Genomic DNA, 9545 nt, shown 5'->3' with positions numbered 1-9545 from the left:
ACTTTATTTGGGTGAAATGTTCTGTACAGATCTGTCAGAACTTTTTGTTCAATATCTTTGTTTAGGTCCCTTAGTTCTTTACTTAATTTCTGTTTGGAGGATCTATCCAGTTTATTTAGTGGTGTATTGAAGTCCCCTGCTACTATGGCAGTATTGTTTAGGGCGGTATTTAGCTCCAACAAGGTTTGCTTTACGTAATTGGGTGCTCCTGCATTGGGAGCATAAATATTAAGAATTGTTAGGTCTTCTTGTTGGATCTACCCTTTCACCATTATGAAGTGGCCTTCTTTATCCTTTTTAACTTTTGTTAATTTAAAACTAACGTTGTCTGTGAATAATATAGCAACCCCTGCTTTCTTTTGACTTCTGTTTGCTTGGATGATAGTTTTCCATCCCTTGATCTTCAGCTGGGAGGCATCTTTATGGTTTAGGTGTGTTTCCTGTAGACAGCAAATACTAGGCTTGTGGAATTTTATCCATTCTGCCAGCCTATGTCTCTTCAGATGACAGTTTAAACCATTTACGTTTATTGAGAGGATTGAAATTGGAGGAAGATTTCCGTTCATATTGTTGGGTGAAGTCCTGTTGCTTTGACTTAGAGCTTGAGTCATCATGAAGTTCGAGATCTAGACTTTAATTCTTGGTGGATTTCATTTTGAGGAGTGTCTATTGCCCTGTTCACTGTGGAAGGCAGATCTGAGAATTTCTAGTAGTGCTGGTCTGGCCTTTGCATATTCCTTCAGGGATTGCTTGTCTGAGAAGGATTTTATTTCACCCTCATAGATGGAACTCAATTTTTCTGGATAAAGAATTCTAGGTTGGGCTTTGTTCTGTTTTAGAAGATTAAGGATAGGCACCCACTCCCTCCTGGCTTGTAAGGTTTCAGATGAGAAGTCTGTGGTTAGTCTGCTAGGCTTTCCTTTGTAGGTTATTTGTAGTTTACGCCTTGCTGTATGGAGGATTGCTTCTTTCATATTTACTTTGGTCAGCTTAATAACCACATGACAAGGCGATTGCCTATTCACATTGTGTCTCCCAGGAGTTCTGTGCACTTCTTGAATTTGGATATCCAGATTTCTAGCTAGGCCTGGCATATTTTCCTCTAGTATGCTGTAGAATAAGTTTTCCAACCCTTGTGAATGTTCCTCTTCCCCTTCTGGAATGCCAATCATTCTGAGGTTCAACTTTTTTACATAATCCCATACTTCCTGTAAGCTTTGATCTTGTCTCTTGTTTCTGTGCACCCTTTCTTCCTCTGATTTGTTTAGCGTGTAGGTATAATCTTCAAGCTCTGAGATTCTTTCCTCAGCATGATATATCCTGTTTTTGAGGCTTTCCACTGTGTTATAGAGTTCCTTGAATGTTTCCTTCATTGCTAGAATTTCCGCTTGGTTTCTCTGAATTACTTCTATATCTTTGGAGAATTTTTCATTCATTTCCTGGATTGTTCTTGTGGTTTCTCTATGTTGGGATTCTATTTTCTCTTCGATTCTGTTGAGCTTTCTAACAATCCATATTAAGAATTTTTCCTCTGTTAGTTTAATCATATCATGTAAGTTGGTGTCAGTTGGTGGAGAATGAGTATTTTCTTTTGGAGGTGACTTTTCTGTCTGATATTTATATTCATGGTTCCTGATGTTTTTCACTGGTTCTTCCTTATATGGATACTTTGTTGAGGACCAGAGGTGCTGGAAGTCGATTATAAGCTGTGTACTTGGGTTCCAAAGGAATGATCCTTGGAAGATCTGGGGAGGATGTGTTCTGGTCGTGTATCATCTTTCCCAAGGGTTCTTTGAGTCCTCAGGAATAGCAGCCTCCTTCACTTCTCTGCCTTGCTAAGACAGGCTCTACTTTCCGGGCACAGAACGCCAACCACTGAGTGCAGCAAGATACCACTCAGGTGCAAACTTGTGAGATAGCTGCCGAACAAAGCACCACTCTCAACTTTCCACCCTTATAAATTCAGCTTTCAAGGCCACCTGCCCAGTTAGGGCAGAGGGGAAGACTGAGTTTACTACCAGGGCAGCCCTCCGCAGTGTTTTCACGCTAAGGAGTGGCTCGGTGGAGCTGGGAAGCAGCTGCTGGGTTCGGACCCTCTCCCCCTTGCTTCTGCTTCAGCAGAGTGCTGGGAGCTCAACAAGTTGCCTTCTCCGGAGGCCTGAACAGATCGTCCAGTTTAGGGTAGAAGAGGTGCCAGAGAAATGCTTGAGCGCTGCCCCCCACAGTGTCTCCAAGCTTCGGGGCAGTGTGGTGCCCCTAGGAAGTGGCTATAGGGTTTGGACCCTTTCTTCTCCCGCTATTGGTTCAGTGGAGTTCTGGCGGTTCATAGAGGTGCCTTCTCCAGCTGCTCGAAGAGTTTGTCTGGTTTAGGGTAGTAGAGATAGATGCCTGGCAAACTCCTCCAGCGTGGTCCTCCGCAGCTTCTCCAAGCCGCGGGGGTAGGGTAGCAGGGCGGGGGAGCGGGCACAGAGCTGGGCCCTTCTCCCTACCCACTACCGCTTCAGAGGTGCTGTGGGCTCAATAGGCTGCCCTCTCCTGAAGCAGGAACAGTTCAGCTGGTTTGGGGCCCTGTGGAAGCCCGGTGAACGCCTCCCGCACAGATCTGCATGGTGTCTCCAAGCCATGGGGGCTGGGCAGCGGAGCAGGGGAGCAGACACAGAGCTGGGCATTTCTCCCTACCCACTACCGCTTCAGTGGTGCTGTGGGCTCGATCTTATTCTTCCTTCTTAATGTATCTCTAAAAACTAGGGACATTTTCTAATACAACTACAAGGCCATTTGTCACATCAAACAGAATTACCAATAATTCTGGGAATCACAATACCCAGACCATAATTGAAATCTCCTGGTTGTCTCAAAAATGTCTTTTTACATGCGCTTGGCTTAAATCAGAATCCAATCAAATTTCATACATCTTCTTCTGCTTACTCTCTTAAGTCTTTTTTATTCTAGAATAGTCCCCTTCATTTCTTTTTCATGCCATTTGTTGCATATGGGTTTTTTTTTAAACTAAAATGTTTATTTCTGAAAACACAGATTAGAATAAATGAGAGAACAAAAATGAAATTTGCATGAACATTGGCAATATGGTCCGATGAAAAACACTTAGGAACACGGAATTAGGGAATACAGATCCCTCTTGTTTCTTGCATAGAGCTTGCTGTGTGGGACCTTGATTGAATTAGAGTCTGTTTTCTGCTTTTATAACGATAACAATGTTTTTAATTTATGTATTTTTTCAGGCAAGGTGCTGGAGTGGTCTTTGTGTCTGGAACCTTTAGTTCAGTGCCTGGTACATAGGAGGCTCTCTGTGTACAGTTGAAAAAAATCAGACAATTTCATCATTGGATATTCTAAAGTAATATATCAGTATTTTGTCTTACTCTTGAATATGATCGTCAGAATTTATTCCTGGGTGGGAGGTGTGGTTAATTGGGTTGAAGAGAACTTGTTTACAATCTCAGCCTTGCTGTTTTTGATGATAGGCCCTTGGGCAAGTTGATCATCTCCCTGGATCTCTGTTTTCTCATCCATAATATGTTTTATAAAAAATAAATTTTAAAATACAACTATCTCTGGCATAAAGTTTTTCCTTGAAATGCCATTTTGCATAAGACAGTTTGGGAAATGCTATCTTAAGATACAAAATGCAATAGAACATGCATCATAAAATCTGGTACAAGGAGACAACAATCAGGTCAGAAACCTGTCTTTTGTTAGTTGCATTGTTTTTATACTGGTCTCCTCCCTACCCCTTTGGCATTTAGTAAAAAAATTTTAAAGCTGCAGGGTGGCTCAGATGTGATAAGAAGAAACAATAATGGGGTTGGACCATGCCTAGCATATTAATTAGGACTCTCTTGACAATAAGTAGCAAAACCAGTTCTGACCAGCTTATGTAATAATAGACTTTATTACTAGGGACTGCAACATTCCAAGGGCAAGGATACAGGTGGGCCTTAGAGATGGAACCAGGGTCCGCCGTGCTGTAGAGAAGCCAAGAAATCTTTTTGTTTTGGGTTGCATTGTGTCTCCCAAGAAGATATGTTGAAATCCTAACCCTTAGTACCTGTGAATGTGACTGTATTTGGAAATAGTCTTTGCAGATGTAATTAACTTAAAATAAGGTCATGCTGGATTTAGGGTGGGCCCTCCTCCAACATGCCTGGTGATCTCATAAGAGGAGAAGAAACACTGACACGGAGGAAGGGAAGGCTGCCACGTGAAGATGGAGGTCGAGGCTGGACTGATGCATCTGCAAACCGAGGAGCACCAAGGACTGCCAGCAACACCAGAAGCTGAGAGGAAGGCATGGGACACATTCTCTCCTAGAGCCTTCAGAGGGAGTGTGGCCCTGCTGCCACCTTGATTTGGGAGTTCTAGCCTCTAAAACTGAGATAGAATAAATTTCTGTTGTTTTGAACCATCCCGGACCATGGCACTTTGTTACGGCAGCCCCAGGAAACTAATTTTTTTCTTTGTTTATTTTTTCTTTAATTTTTAAAATTTCAGTATATTACAGGGGTACAATGTTTAGGTTACATATATTGCCTTTGCCCAACTGGAGTCAGAGCTGCAAGCGTGTCCATCCCCGAGAGGGTGCACACCGCGCCCATTAGGTGTGAATGTACCCATCCCCCCTCCCCCCCGCCCCGCCACCTGCCCGACACCCAATGAATGTTCCTACTAAATGTGCACATAAGTGTTGATCAGTTAATACCAATTTGATGGTGAGTATCATACACCTTGCCAGCTCTTCTTCTGCCTTCCTCTAGATACCTGTGTCTTCTTTCACATTGCAAACTAAATGCAAGTGTTTCTGTTTCCTGGTTTATGTGGTAGAAACCAGTTGCTGACAACAATCCAAGTTTACATGACACAGCAATAGAGAGACAGAGACACGATGTGGTTTCTCTTCACCCCCATTCCAAATTCGCAGGGAAGGGACTCACGGTCCATCTTGAGGGGGTGGCCCTCTGCTGGGCAGGACGGTTTAGGTTAGGGTTATACCTGTGGAGAGGCTGTGGCTGGTGGTCAGATAATCCAACAGAGGCCCACCATGCTGGTCAGAGGAGGAGGAGAAGGGCCGGGGAGAGGGCAGCTGAGGGAGCCAGAGGTGAGGCTGCTCAGCCACCACTTCCCAACAGGATGGTGTTCTCTTTAAACTGGTTTTTCCTTTTCTTTTTTTAAATGAAGGATATTTCACTTCATTTAAGGATATTTCACTTCAAAAAGGATAAATGCCTTTTTTTAAAATTTTTTTTTATTTTTTAGAGACAGAATCTCACTTTGTTGTCCAGGGGCTAGAGTGGGTACTGTGGCATCAGCCTAGCTCACAGCAACCTAAAACTCCTGGGCTCAAGCAATGCTGCTGCCTCAGCCTCCCAAGTAGCTGTGACTACAGGCATGCGCCACCATGCCCGGCTAATTTTTTGTATATATTTTTACTTGGCCAATTAATGTCTTTCTATTTATAGTAGAGATGGGGGTCTCGCTCTTGCTCAGGCTGGTCTCGAACTCCTGACCTACCTTGAGCAATCCGCCCACCTCGGCCTCCCAGAGTGCTAGGATTATAGGCATGAGCCACCACGCCCAGCCTCTATATATTTTTAGTTGGCCAATTAATTTCTTTCTATTTTTAGTAGAGACAAGGTCTCACTCTTGCTCAGGCTGGTCTCGAACTCCTGACCTTGAGCGATCTGCCTGCCTCAGCCGCCTCCCAGAGTGCTAGGATTAGAGGCGTGAGCCACCACGCCCGGCCATAAATGGTTTTTTTTTTTTTTGTATGGTTTTATTTAATCTTTCCAAAAGTCATGTGAGGAAGCGATTTTCATCTTCACAAATCCAGAGACTTAGGCTCTGAGAAGTGAAGTCAGATGGTCAAGCTTCCCTTGCTGGTGAGGGACAGAGCCCAGATGGAACATAGGCAGGTTCTGGACGGGGACGGGACAGTTGGACTGCCCAACTTCTGTGGCCTACCAAAACTCGCAAAATTCTAGGAATGTGGATTCATAGCACAGTAATAATACAGGCCTTTATGCAATATCTTTTTTACAAGTACCTTGAAGTACTTTTCATGTATTCCTGTTTGATTTTATATATTATCCTAAAAAGATTTTATGATATAACACAAAAAATAAATTTTCAAAAGAAAAAAAAATATTCCTGTTCTGATCTAATTTTCCAGAAGCACTGGTTTTAATGAACATGTATTTCTTTCATATATCTTTATTATTCATTCTTTTAAATATCAACATTTTAAACTGCAGTATGTTCCGGAGAGCCTGTTTTAGGGACCCCCCCCCCCCCCACAATCTGATCACTTCCACCAATCAAGGCACTGAGTTTTCTTCTTCTTCCTTTTCTTCCAGCAAGGATTGTTAGGTTGAGGTCAGATTCCAGATGTTGTTCTTTTGTTTTTTTCCTACCATTTCCATTGCAATTCCCATTTTGTTCCCATGGCATTCTTCTCTGCTGCTTTCTCATATTTCTTGAAGACTTGGCTCTTGTAAAACTTGCATTGTTTTCCTGTGTGCCCGAGTGTTGTTTTTAGCACAACTCAGAGTCTCCATTTTATGGGCCCCTCTTCTGTGTTTCTGTGTCTTGATTTCTTTGTGCTCTGAAAACCGGGCCCCAAATAGTCTGCTTTAGGAAAAAAAAAAATGAGGGTCACAAAAGACACAAGATATTATTGTCTTCATTTCTTGACAAAGATATGATGAGATAGAGAGTCTGAGCAACTGGCCCACATTAGTTACCAATAGTAACCACCCCATCTTAAGTGACCTCCTTGCCAGACTAGTACTTCTGCAAGCTCTGTTCTTTAAGTGCCCTGGACACGTGTGCCATGTGTTATTTTTTATACTATATTTTACTGCAATTATACTATATTTTTTATAATATATTTTATATAATATATATTTATGTATAATATAATATTATATAATATATAACTATATTTTACTATATATAATATATAACTATATTTTACAATTATACTATATTTTTATACTATATTTTACTGCACAAAAATATGCAGCCCTAGGTGATTTCTCAGAACATATTCCAGTCGTTAAGCAACCCATGACTGTAATTAAATTCCAGACCCCTTTGAGGCTGTTTTGTGTCCTGCACATTTTGAAATCTCAGGCATCATTCGATGGCTTTTCCCTTCAGCCTAATTATAGAGACCCTAAAGTAGAAGGAGCAGCTTTTGTTTTGCCCTTCCTAGTCGGAGAAAGGTGAGCTCGCGCCCGAGAATGGGAGACAGAGGAAGAAACTGGAACTTAGGGGTATGTCTGGTCAGGCTTTTGCTACTTTATTCCCTGTGGTCCGGAAGTCCCATCTTCCCCTGCAGGAATCATTTATTTCCCTTGCGGGTTCTCCTCCCACTCTATTTGTTCTTCCAGAGAGATTCGAATTCTTACAGTAACATAACTTTGACTCCAGTTTTGCTAAAAATACTCAGGCTTTATTTTGCTAACAGAGCATTTGGCCTTCTCCCCTCAACACTCACTCCTGAGTCACATTATAGAACTTTTTGGGTTACGTGACAATAAATTGTGCCATTCCCAAGTCAACCTTGTATTAAGTTGGTGCAAAAGTAATTGCGGTTTCCGGCCTGTGACTTTCAAATCTTTATAACTAGGCTCAAACACATCTTTATTAATCAAAATAGGAGCCATTACAATCAGCACATTTTTACCAAAGAGAAATAAGTTTGTTTATTCCTGTAGCATAAAAATCTGTGCTTCGGATCCCACGAACTCTTGGAAAACATTTTCTGCATCCTGCTGGTTGTGGATGCGGTTTCCCTGCGAAAAGTTGTTGAGATGCTCGAAGAAGGGGTAGTGGGTTGGCGAGAGGTCAGGTGAATGTGGCTGATGAGGCAAAACTCTGTAGTCCAATTCGTTCAACTTTTTTTAAGTTAAATAAACAACTTAATTTGTTTATTTCAGCATATTATGGGGGTACAGATTTTAAGGTTTCAATAAATGCCCTTTCCCCCCCTCCCCCCACAAGTCTGAATCTCCAGCATGACCATCCCCCAGATGGTGCACATCTCACTCATTATGTATGTATATACCCGCCCCCCTCCCCCCTCCCACCTGCCCAATACCCTATTACTGCAATTCCTATGTGTCCACTTAGGTGCTGCTCAGTTAATACCAGTTTGCTGGTGAGTATATGTGGTGCTTGTTTTTCCATTCTTGGGAAACTTCACTTAATAGTATGGATTCCAGCTCTAACCAGGAAAATATAAGATGTGCTATATCACCGTTGTTTCTTAGAGCTGAATAGTACTCCATGGTATACATATACCACATTTTATTAATCCATTCTTGGATTGATGGGCACTTGGGCTGTTTCCACAGCCTTGCAATTATGAATTGTGCTGCTATAAACATTCGAGTGCAGGTGTCTTTTTTGTAGAGTGTCATTGGATCTTTTGGGTAGATGCCCAGCAATGGGATTGCTGGATCAAATGGTAGATTCACCTGTATCGCTTTAAGGTATCTCCATATTGCTTTCCACAGAGGTTGAACTAGTTTGCAGTCCCACCAGCAGTGTAGGAGTGTTCCTCTCTCTCCGCAACCACGCCAGCATTTATTGTTTGGAGACTTTTTGATAAAGGCCATTCTCGCTGGAGTTAAGTGATATCTCATTGTGGTTTTGATTTGCATTTCTCTGATGATTAGAGATGTTGAGCATTTTTTCATATGTTTGTTGGCCATTCTTCTGTCTTCTTTAGAAAAGTTTCTGTTCAAGTCCTTTGCCCACTTTTTAATATCATTAAACTTTTGAAGTCGTGGTTGTGCAATGTTTGTTCAGGCATTGTCATGGAGAAGAACTGGGCCCTTTCTGTTGACCCAAGCCAGCTGCAGGTGTTGTGGATTTTGGTGCATCTCATTGATTTGCTGAGCCTACTTCGCAGATGTAATGGTTTTGCCGGGATTCAGAAAGTTATACTGGATCAGACAGCAGCAGACCAACCAACAGTGACTATGACCTTTTTTGGGTGCCAGTTTGGCTTTGGGAATGCTTTGGAGCTTCTTCTTGGTCCAACCACTGAGCTGATCGGCACCAATCATCTTTGAAAAATTTGTGGAATCACCATTGCACTGTATGTTTGTTAGCTGTTCCCGGCCCAAATGCATTGTTGATGTTGTGAGTTTTCTCTGCTGCTTTATAACCCATTTTGAACTCGAATAAGAAAATTGCTCAAATTTGCTTTTTGTCTGACATCATTTCCATAGTCTAAAATAAATATAAAATAAACAGCAAGTACTAAGTCATTAGCAAAAAACATAAAGCGAGAAATGCACATTAAAATGATATATAACATAACCACATTTATTTAAGAATGTATTTTAATATCAAATGGCAAAGTTCAACAATGCTAAAACCACAGTTACTCTTGCACCAACCTAATAATTCCTTGTGATTTAGGACAATAGAGAAGACTCAGTTTACCTATCATGAAAGCACTAAAAAGTAGAAGTCACATAAAATGATCAAGCTAAGTAGCCAAACTGTATCATGCT

This window comes from Microcebus murinus, chromosome 13 (assembly GCF_040939455.1).
Source record: "Microcebus murinus isolate Inina chromosome 13, M.murinus_Inina_mat1.0, whole genome shotgun sequence".
Taxonomy (NCBI): domain Eukaryota; kingdom Metazoa; phylum Chordata; class Mammalia; order Primates; family Cheirogaleidae; genus Microcebus; species Microcebus murinus.
The sequence above is the reverse complement of the archived record's forward strand: the minus strand, read 5'-3'. Positions refer to the sequence as shown.